The sequence below is a fragment of the Zea mays genome, chromosome 2, assembly GCF_902167145.1.
Source record: "Zea mays cultivar B73 chromosome 2, Zm-B73-REFERENCE-NAM-5.0, whole genome shotgun sequence".
NCBI lineage: Eukaryota > Viridiplantae > Streptophyta > Magnoliopsida > Poales > Poaceae > Zea > Zea mays.
In genome coordinates, this window is record NC_050097.1 from 10,826,562 (window position 1) to 10,838,135 (window position 11,574).

An 11,574-nucleotide genomic window follows, 5' to 3' on the forward strand; every position below is an offset into this window, starting at 1 on the left:
AGTTATTTGCCTTTGAATATGGTGTTCACATGGGATGATGCATAAAGGGTAAACCCACATAAGGAGAAATTGTTTCTCTATTGGTATTATTTCTAGCAAATTACAAAGTGGGTGTTACATCTGCCATCTGGAAGAGTAGCCCCTGAAGCCTAGTTTGGTCCACACTATGGAATACGATGCACTTTGTTGGCTGGTCCTAGCTAGCATGAAGCTCTTCATGCATCATTATATTAGTTTGAACCGTGCAGAGATCGAGAAGGGTTAAATGTGCAAAACAATCTGCTTCAGATGCTTATGTAATATCGGTGAACATTTTCCAGCTAAGAAAACACGCAACAGAATCATTGTGTAGGTAGAGAAATAATTTCTTAATGAAAAGCCCAGTTGAATTTAATTATATTTCATTTTACATCATAAGCATGCTTTGATTTGAACTTTGTTGGGAACCATATCAACACATGGGCACCTCGTCTAGTCATCAATCTGAGGGGGTTACTTACCGCTTTCTTTATTTTGCTTGTTATATCAGCAACCTTTACTGGAGCAATTCTTAAACACTGCATGGTAACACTTGACATGAGACCCTCTCCACCAGCTTTCTGAATGGCACAAACATCCCCATTTGAGTTAACTATAGCAGTCATCCTCCCTCCCATTACTGCTTCTTCCTTGTATGTGGGATCAAGAACCTACACAAAAAGGCCAGTTACTCAGATGAGGATGATAATGCTTTGATGATAATCAAAAGCACTTCAATCTCAAATATTTGGACATACCACGATGTTACCTTCACCAAAATATGCAAATGTTACAGCTATGGGCATATGGTGTATCGTAAGAGGAAGTGGATCCCTAACCTGTAAAATACATCAAATCAAAACACAAGATAGTTGCAGTGGTTAACAAAGCAGGACAAAAGGCGAGCATTAGGCCCATACTGTAGTTTCACACTAAGAAAATTATGGGAGTCAGACGAATGTGCTCTTAAGGACATACTACCTCCGTCCCAAGAAGGATGCAATTCTAGGTCTGATCAAAATCAAGCTACCTTAAGTTTGACTAAATTTATAGAAAATAGTATCAACATGTATGACTTCAAATAAGTATACTGTAAATATATGTTTCATGGGCTCATGACAAATCTAATGGTACCTATTTAGTACAATAAACATTAATTATTAACATATTTATATAAACTCGATCAAACTTGACATACTTTAGTGTATCACTGTTCTATAATTACATCCTTTTAAGGATGCAGGGAGTATAATTAATGAATCTAATGCTATAAGGGAGCATGACCTTTGAGGACAATAGAGCACATTGGGAGTGTACGTCTACCTCAGGATCATGCACTGTAACTTGCTGACCATCGTCCCCACCAACCGTGCATTCAGGCCTCCAGAAAGTAGATAAAAGCTGCCAATGCAACGATATTAGCTGCATCAATGAGATTCCTATAAAGGCAATGGAGAAGCTTAAAACTTTAACATGCAAATGTTCACAAATTAATTACATCTGCAAACAATTTATAACTCTTTAACCCATACCCTGTAAACCCTGAATAATGCTTTAAGGAATTTTAGCTAGTTCTTTATTTCATAAGAATAATGGTAAGGATCTATAGGACTTTAGTTAATCAAGAAAAAAATATTAAAGTTATTTTTAGTATGTGTCTAAGTGTTGAAGACATGTTCCTTTTGAATCAATAGGTGTGAATTATTTCACCATAATAATACCTATTGGATTATACAATGATGTGAATTTCTCGCTTATTGAATATCATAAATGAAAATAAATACATGATCAAATTAAGAGAGGAATAAATACACATAAAATATTATTGCGTCATGCTAGGATTATTTTGTTTGTCAAAACTCAGAATTGAATTTGTTTGAAAAAAATTGAAATTGAAACTTGAAAATAAAATGAAATAAAGAAAAGGAATTGAAAAACAGAAAATAAAAGAAATCGTCGTTTGGGCCGAATCCACTACATCGGCCCACCTCACCCCACACCTGCGTGGCCCGCGATCCGTGCTTGGGTCACCGACACGTGGGCCCTCTGTGTCAGCCTCTTCGCTGGCTGTGCGGGTTGTTGTGGGTGGTTGACTTGTGGAGCCGATTTGTCAGCCGAGTTTTTCTCTTCCCCAACAAACTTCCGCCATCCGTGCTCCATGGTCAGCTCAACAGAACCTCCATAAATCCATGCGCCACAATGGCTGGCAAACTCAAACGCCGATACCGCCATGAGTTGTTACATCCTCCCTACCCATCACACGCTGCAGTTGACGAGGAACTCTGCCTTTGCGGACTATAAAACGGAGCTCGTACCCCCCTTTTTCCTGGCCATCTTCACAGAGTCTGCAGATGGAGGAATCGGGCCGCCATTGGGGTATTCCACTTCCACCCACGCTGCTGGAACCCGCTCGAAGGCTCTAGGGTTCACGCAAGTCCACTGAAAGGCAGACAAGGCAGAATCTGCACGCGAAGATGACATGTGCTTCATGAATCCCTCATCGACGGAGATCCGCCGCCGTGGGACCGCTATGGCGTGTGGATGGATACTGCCATCCCAAATCAAGGTATGGTAGCCACTATCGTGTTCGACTCCTGTTCAGCTGCGCGTAGAACATAGCGGCATGGGCAAAAGAGCACTGGTACGCGGAATAATCGCTCGCCGGTGGTGCTCTGTCGCGGCACGGCGTGCTGTCAAGTTGGTGGGCGCCGTAGGGAAGAAGACGCGGGTCTGGGAGCTTCGTCGGTTACCCTGGGGCATGTTCGATGCGGTGCTCGTTTCCATCCTTCTGTCCATGCTCGTGCCGCCTGGGCACTCGTGCTCGCCGTCGTCATGTCGACAGGGCGCCGCCTCCTAGTTTCTGTCATGGCTCTGGTCCGCACCTCACCAGGATCCAGCCCCAAGCTGCCAGCAACCTCCAGCGTTGCTCATCGCTCACCGCACACTGCCTTGCGCCCCCGCCCAGTTCTGCTCTCCCTTCGTCGCTTTGCGGCTCTGCCATTGTTTGGACGTCCGGCCTCTGGCTTTGGCGGCCGCCACCCGCCATCTCCACCTTGCTGCCGGTTCGATCTCAGAGAAGGCACTCAGAGCATCACCGCTATACCAGGGAAGTTGTGTTCAAGACTCACCACGCCTGGGGCGTTCTTCCGTGGCCGGAATTTCTCGTCAGTGCGGGGTTTGTGCCGTCGTCCGCCCCGCACCATGGTCATGGGTGCCGCTGCACCAAACACCGTTAACGATTCCCCCATGGCGCTCTCCATCGACCGTACCATGTGTATTCCTCTTTGAATTAGCTTTCGGACACCAATTGTGGGGGGGAAGGTATCAACGGCGTGGCTCCACCGTGGTCCTGTGTGGGCGCCGCCGTGCTGGAGCTGCGTCATCGCTGTCCTGGTCGGGATTAGGGTGTTGATCGGGCACCGTTCGATCTCAATCTAAGGCTCTGGATTAAAACCTAGAATATCGTTTCGGGATTTTGGTCTCAATCGTCCGATCAGATCGTGGGGCTACGATTAAATCTGCACCCCCTCGTCCCCATGTTATGGTGGCCGTTGATCTCAGGATCGGCGGCTCGGGTGAGTTGGCTGGTTTGGATCTAATCTCGGCCCCCGATATCGGATCGGGCGGCCAGGATGCTCGTATACCCCTTCGGCCTGGCGATCTTTCTAAAGAGCCCCTCGGCTTGTTCCAAATAAACCCGCAGTCCACACTGCAGGAGTTCTGAGTCTTGGTGTCTTTTGCGCAGAACCCCCTGGGTTTCTATTAAATAGTGGCCGCAGTCCAAGTAACTCAGAAATTTATTAAATTTAATACAGAAATTCTTTTTAATGCAAAATAATGTCCCAAACTTAAGAAATTCATAACTTGGTGAATTTAGCTCCAAATTGATTCATTCCAGTGGCATTAATTTTGTTTAAGTATTATTTATTACCTAGTACCTTTGTTTAGCCACAAAACTTGAATTAAAATTGTTCATTTGGATTAAACTATTCTAAGCACTAAATAATTTTGGAAATTCATAACTTAATAACCGTAGTTCCGAATTTAGCGGTTCTCGAACCCACGATCTCGTAACGACGCGTAGATTATTATTATGTATCTTGTTCTTATGTTTGGTGTGATGTTAATTTTGCCTATACCATATATGTCTGTATTGCTACGTTTAGCGAGGAGGACGAGTCACCTGAAGATCATCCTGGTACCTGGAATCTCAAGTCCCAGGCAAGTTGTGCCCTTGATCACTTCTTTTTACCCACTCATGTTCTAATTAATCATAATGATCTGCATAGGTTAATTTTGATGGGACCCAATAGGTTACCCTAGTTTGATTATCTTTATACCTTGTTTACCACTGAACTTTTTGGGTAGTACTTGCTAGTGCTTTATGTGGTTTTGGGTATGAAGATACATTATTCATGATCACACTTTTATTATCTGTTTATTATCACTGTTCATGATAAGATCATTATGTTAATTGGAACATGGAGCGACCACCCGGGAAAACAGTGCTACCACAAGGGTATAATGGGACGCCCTCGGCTGATTAATTAGGAAAGCTAGTGGAGGACTACCTTACCCGAAAGGGGCAAGGGCAGTAGGGGAGTGGTCAGTGTAGGGAGGCCCTCTGGAGGATTTTGCTGCGATGGCGGTCCTGCAAGGGATTCCTGCATTGGAGCTTCCTATAAACTGTAGCGGGTTTTCTGAAGCTAGTGGAACTTTGTAAAGGCCTCGTAGTGTTACCCTGCCTCGCCTCCTCGGTAGAGGTGTATGGGAAGTCGCGATCCCTTGGCAGATGGGTAACATGACTTGTGGGTAAAGATGCGCAACCTCTGCAGAGTGTAAAACTGGTATACTAGCCGTGCTCACGGTCATGAGCAGCTCGGACCCTCACATGATTAATTTATGGAACTTAAATTCAATTTGTCATATGCATTGCATCGCAGGTGATGTTGTTACTTCTGTTCTACTATTTAATTGGGCTGGTATTTACTTATACTTAGTAATTGCTAATAAAATTTTGACCAACTTTAAAAGCAATGCTCAGCTTCAACCATCTTCTTTGGTAAGCCTTACACTTCACGTGAGCTCCCGCCTTTGGCGAGTTCATGCACATTATTCCCCACAACTTGTTGAGCGATGAACGTATGTGAGCTCACTCTTGCTGTCTCACACCCCCCACACAGGTCAAGAACAGGTACCACAGGATGAGGCGCATGAAGGATGCTGTGACGAGTTCGTGAGAGGTCTAGGTCGTCGTCTCCCAGTCAACTTCGGGTTGCTGGACCGTTGTCTCCATATAATGTAATTATTTATTTATTTTGTACAGAACTCCGATTATATAGTAAAGATGTGACATTCGATCCTGTGCCATGATTCATCATATGTGTGAGACTTGGTCCCAGCACACCTGGTGATTATGTTCGCGCCCGGGTCTTGGTGCCCCGAAACCCGGGTGTGACAGAAGTGGTATCAGAGGAATGTTGACTGTAGGACGAAACCTAGATAGAACTGGACAACCCTTATCTATTCACCTCTGCTACTCTGATTCTTTTCTAAACTGATCTTAATCTTTTCTCATCTATTTCGCTTTACTCTGATTATTCTTATCTTTCTTTCTAAAGACAAATGTGGATTTCACACTTTGAAATCTTGTGCCTAAAGTGACCTTTAGGAATAGGCGACCTACTCTTAGGAACAAAATCAAAACTATTTTTGTGAATATTTGTACGCTTGAGTGTTTGTTCTTATGATACTTGTCTGATTTGGATCTTTGGTTGAGTGTGATGGGTTGTGGAGTAATGTCCACAATTACATCTACATATACGTATAGGCATAAATATAAAAAAATCATAAGATGACTAAACAAACTTAGAATATTCCCTATTAAAAATATATCTAGTTTAATAGATCCATCTTATCTTAAAAGATTCTCTCTTATCTTAATAGATTCATCTTATCTTGAAAAAATCATCTTATCCTAACCACTTATTTATTTTATCCTAAGGTAACAACCATGATCTAATCAATGAAATCTTATCAAGTCTATCTAGTCATATCCAATCTAATCTAGATTTTATCTAATCTATTACGATCTAATCTAGAGTGTGTTACTTAATGTGGGTACAAAGGATTTGGCCATACTCCTAAATAACTCAAGCCTAAATTGGTGACTTAGATCAACTCGGCCATACACAACAACTTGACCTACATAACATGATACATAACTTATCCAACCAATCTGGAAGCAAACAACCAAACCAAATTCTGACTAATCTCATTTAACTTATAGCTACCCACTAAAACCTCTTGCCCTTAACTCGGATGAAGACACCAAGGTCTAAAAAGAAGAGCTCAACATCGATAAGGAAGGAGATGGATCAAATCCAACTTCAAGAGGAATCAAGATCCACAGTTCAGGATGAAAGTCTTTCCTTATTATACTCTTCCTTGCCACAGCCCATACTTGCAATAACCATACCTCATCTGACATAATAGATGGCTATACATACAATATCCATATTTTCCAAATCATCAACTAATTATTTTTTTTTAAAAAAAACTTGAAACAAAACTTTTGATTCCTAAACCAAATGAGAAACTAAATTTCAAACCAATCTAGTTACATCCCTTTTATTACTAATCTCGAGGACGAGATTTCTTTTAAGGGGGGTAGGACTTGTAAACCCTGAATAATGCTTTAAGGAATTTTAGCTAGTTCTTTATTTCATAAGAATAATGGTAAGGATCTATAGGACTTTAGTTAATCAAGAAAAAAATATTAAAGTTATTTTTAGTATGTGTCTAAGTGTTGAAGACATGTTCCTTTTGAATCAATAGGTGTGAATTATTTCACCATAATAATACCTATTGGATTATACAATGATGTGAATTTCTCGCTTATTGAATATCATAAATGAAAATAAATACATGATCAAATTAAGAGAGGAATAAATACACATAAAATATTATTGCGTCATGCTAGGATTATTTTGTTTGTCAAAACTCAGAATTGAATTTGTTTGAAAAAAATTGAAATTGAAACTTGAAAATAAAATGAAATAAAGAAAAGGAATTGAAAAACAGAAAATAAAAGAAATCGTCGTTTGGGCCGAATCCACTACATCGGCCCACCTCACCCCACACCTGCGTGGCCCGCGATCCGTGCTTGGGTCACCGACACGTGGGCCCTCTGTGTCAGCCTCTTCGCTGGCTGTGCGGGTTGTTGTGGGTGGCTGACTTGTGGAGCCGATTTGTCAGCCGAGTTTTTCTCTTCCCCAACAAACTTCTGCCATCCGTGCTCCATGGTCAGCTCAACAGAACCTCCATAAATCCATGCGCCACAATGGCTGGCAAACTCAAACGCCGATACCGCCATGAGTTGTTACATCCTCCCTACCCATCGCACGCTGCAGTTGACGAGGAACTCTGCCTTTGCGGACTATAAAACGGAGCTCGTACCCCCCTTTTTCCTGGCCATCTTCACAGAGTCTGCAGATGGAGGAATCGGGCCGCCATTGGGGTATTCCACTTCCACCCACGCTGCTGGAACCCGCTCGAAGGCTCTGGGGTTCACGCAAGTCCACTGAAAGGCAGACAAGGCAGAATCTGCACGCGAAGATGACATGTGCTTCATGAATCCCTCATCGACGGAGATCCGCCGCCGTGGGACCGCTATGGCGTGTGGATGGATACTGCCATCCCAAATCAAGGTATGGTAGCCACTATCGTGTTCGACTCCTGTTCAGCTGCGCGTAGAACATAGCGGCATGGGCAAAAGAGCACTGGTACGTGGAATAATCGCTCGCCGGTGGTGCTCTGTCGCGGCACGACGTGCTGTCAAGTTGGTGGGCGCCGTAGGGAAGAAGACGCGGGTCTGGGAGCTTCGTCGGTTACCCTGGGGCGTGTTCGATGCGGTGCTCGTTTCCATCCTTCTGTCCATGCTCGTGCCGCCTGGGCACTCGTGCTCGCCGTCGTCATGTCGACAGGGCGCCGCCTCCTAGTTTCTGTCATGGCTCTGGTCCGCACCTCACCAGGATCCAGCCCCAAGCTGCCAGCAACCTCCAGCGTTGCTCATCGCTCACCGCACACTGCCTTGCGCCCCCGCCCAGTTCTGCTCTCCCTTCGTCGCTTTGCGGCTCTGCCATTGTTTGGACGTCCGGCCTCTGGCTTTGGCGGCCGCCACCCGCCATCTCCACCTTGCTGCCGGTTCGATCTCAGAGAAGGCACTCAGAGCATCACCGCTATACCAGGGAAGTTGTGTTCAAGACTCACCACGCCTGGGGCGTTCTTCCGTGGCCGGAATTTCTCGTCAGTGCGGGGTTTGTGCCGTCGTCCGCCCCGCACCATGGTCATGGGTGCCGCTGCACCAAGCACCGTTAACGATTCCCCCATGGCGCTCTCCATCGACCGTACCATGTGTATTCCTCTTTGAATTAGCTTTCGGACACCAATTGTGGGGGGGAAGGTATCAACGGCGTGGCTCCACCGTGGTCCTGTGTGGGCGCCGCCGTGCTGGAGCTGCGTCATCGCTGTCCTGGTCGGGATTAGGGTGTTGATCGGGCACCGTTCGATCTCAATCTAAGGCTCTGGATTAAAACCTAGAATATCGTTTCGGGATTTTGGTCTCAATCGTCCGATCAGATCGTGGGGCTACGATTAAATCTGCACCCCCCTCGTCCCCATGTTATGGTGGCCGTTGATCTCAGGATCGGCGGCTCGGGTGAGTTGGCTGGTTTGGATCTAATCTCGGCCCCCGATATCGGATCGGGCGGCCAGGATGCTCGTATACCCCTTCGGCCTGGCGATCTTTCTAAAGAGCCCCTCGGCTTGTTCGAAATAAACCCGCAGTCCACACTGCGGGAGTTCTGAGTCTTGGTGTCTTTTGCGCAGAACCCCCTGGGTTTCTATTAAATAGTGGCCGCAGTCCAAGTAACTCAGAAATTTATTAAATTTAATACAGAAATTCTTTTTAATGCAAAATAATGTCCCAAACTTAAGAAATTCATAACTTGGTGAATTTAGCTCCAAATTGATTCATTCCAGTGGCATTAATTTTGTTTAAGTATTATTTATTACCTAGTACCTTTGTTTAGCCACAAAACTTGAATTAAAATTGTTCATTTGGATTAAACTATTCTAAGCACTAAATAATTTTGGAAATTCATAACTTAATAACCGTAGTTCCGAATTTAGCGGTTCTCGAACCCACGATCTCGTAACGACGCGTAGATTATTATTATGTATCTTGTTCTTATGTTTGGTGTGATGTTAATTTTGCCTATACCATATATGTCTGTATTGCTACGTTTAGCGGGGAGGACGAGTCACCTAAAGATCATCCTGGTACCTGGAATCTCAAGTCCCAGGCAAGTTGTGCCCTTGATCACTTCTTTTTACCCACTCATGTTCTAATTAATCATAATGATCTGCATAGGTTAATTTTGATGGGACCCAATAGGTTACCCTAGTTTGATTATCTTTATACCTTGTTTACCACTGAACTTTTTGGGTAGTACTTGCTAGTGCTTTATGTGGTTTTGGGTATGAAGATACATTATTCATGATCACACTTTTATTATCTGTTTATTATCACTGTTCATGATAAGATCATTATGTTAATTGGAACATGGAGCGACCACCCGGGAAAACAGTGCTACCACAAGGGTATAATGGGACGCCCTCGGCTGATTAATTAGGAAAGCTAGTGGAGGACTACCTTACCCGAAAGGGGCAAGGGCAGTAGGGGAGTGGTCAGTGTAGGGAGGCCCTCTGGAGGATTTTGCTGCGATGGCGGTCCTGCAAGGGATTCCTGCATTGGAGCTTCCTATAAACTGTAGCGGGTTTTCTGAAGCTAGTGGAACTTTGTAAAGGCCTCGTAGTGTTACCCTGCCTCGCCTCCTCGGTAGAGGTGTATGGGAAGTCGCGATCCCTTGGCAGATGGGTAACATGACTTGTGGGTAAAGATGCGCAACCTCTGCAGAGTGTAAAACTGGTATACTAGCCGTGCTCACGGTCATGAGCAGCTCGGACCCTCACATGATTAATTTATGGAACTTAAATTCAATTTGTCATATGCATTGCATCGCAGGTGATGTTGTTACTTCTGTTCTACTATTTAATTGGGCTGGTATTTACTTATACTTAGTAATTGCTAATAAAATTTTGACCAACTTTAAAAGCAATGCTCAGCTTCAACCATCTTCTTTGGTAAGCCTTACACTTCACGTGAGCTCCCGCCTTTGGCGAGTTCATGCACATTATTCCCCACAACTTGTTGAGCGATGAACGTATGTGAGCTCACTCTTGCTGTCTCACACCCCCCCACACAGGTCAAGAACAGGTACCACAGGATGAGGCGCATGAAGGATGCTGTGACGAGTTCGTGAGAGGTCTAGGTCGTCGTCTCCCAGTCAACTTCGGGTTGCTGGACCGTTGTCTCCATATAATGTAATTATTTATTTATTTTGTACAGAACTCCGATTATATAGTAAAGATGTGACATTCGATCCTGTGCCATGATTCATCATATGTGTGAGACTTGGTCCCAGCACACCTGGTGATTATGTTCGCGCCCGGGTCTTGGTGCCCCGAAACCCGGGTGTGACATACCCTCCGTTATCCAAGATGTGAAGGTCCACACACACAGACCAGACATGCTTCCCAGCAACAACACACAAGAACTCCATGTAAACAGCTCGACTCTCCCTGACAAAAAAATATATATAAACACACAGAAAATCCACATCATCAGCTTCCATGCTTAAACCCTTTCTGGTAAATTACAAAAAGAATAATTAGGAGACCTGAGGCCACGGTCAATAACTCGGCCAAGCTCAATTGCTGATTCCCCTGGACGCCCAGGCTCAAAGGAGAGGTCGGCCATGGGTTAGGGGCGGGGATGGGAGTCGCCAAGCGTCATGGGGCGGGCGAGCGTCATGGGGCACTTGCACGCATGTCACTTACCTAGGGTGGTTGAGGAGGGGAGCACTGGGAGCTCGAGGCCTCCTGCACGAGCAGCGGCGGCGGGATTCGAGGCAAGAGTGCCGGGCGCAAAGGAGGTGATCTCCTTCCATGGAGAGTGTGGGCGAGGACCGAGATCTTCGGGGCTGCTTGGAAGCCGACCTACCCAAGCGTCCTCGCTACGCTCCGGAAAGGTTGTAGAAGACCGAGATCTGGGGCGAGGACCGAGATCCGAGGCTCGCGGAGCAGAGGGGGAGGAGGGTGGGGGATCCGCGGCAATGGTAGGAATGGGAACCACTTACCCGGGGTGGTTGAGGAGGAGAGCACTGGAAGCTCGAGGCCTCCTGCACGAGCGGCGACGGCGGGATTCGGAGTCAACCGCAAAAACCCCAAACCGTAACAAATTCGATGTGATATCACGGCGTCGCGGGGAGGACAGGGGGCCATGCGACAGATCTGCCTTGGAGGAGGGGGCAGCGGGGAGGACGGGGGCCATGCGGCAGATCTAGCTTGGAGGAGGGGGCAACGCGCGATCGTGGGCGTCGGGCGGCAGCGTGCTATCGAGGGACGGGAGGACGGGAGGAGGGCCGAGGGAGA

The 11,574-nt window shown here is 45.7% G+C and overlaps 1 pseudogene; it reads right to left on the reverse strand.

Moving 5' to 3' along the window:
• Nucleotides 1-265: 265 nt before the first annotated feature.
• On the reverse strand, nucleotides 266-10,900 carry LOC103645950 (exosome complex component RRP45A-like; annotated as a pseudogene).
• Between the last annotated feature and the right edge of the window lie 674 nt (nucleotides 10,901-11,574).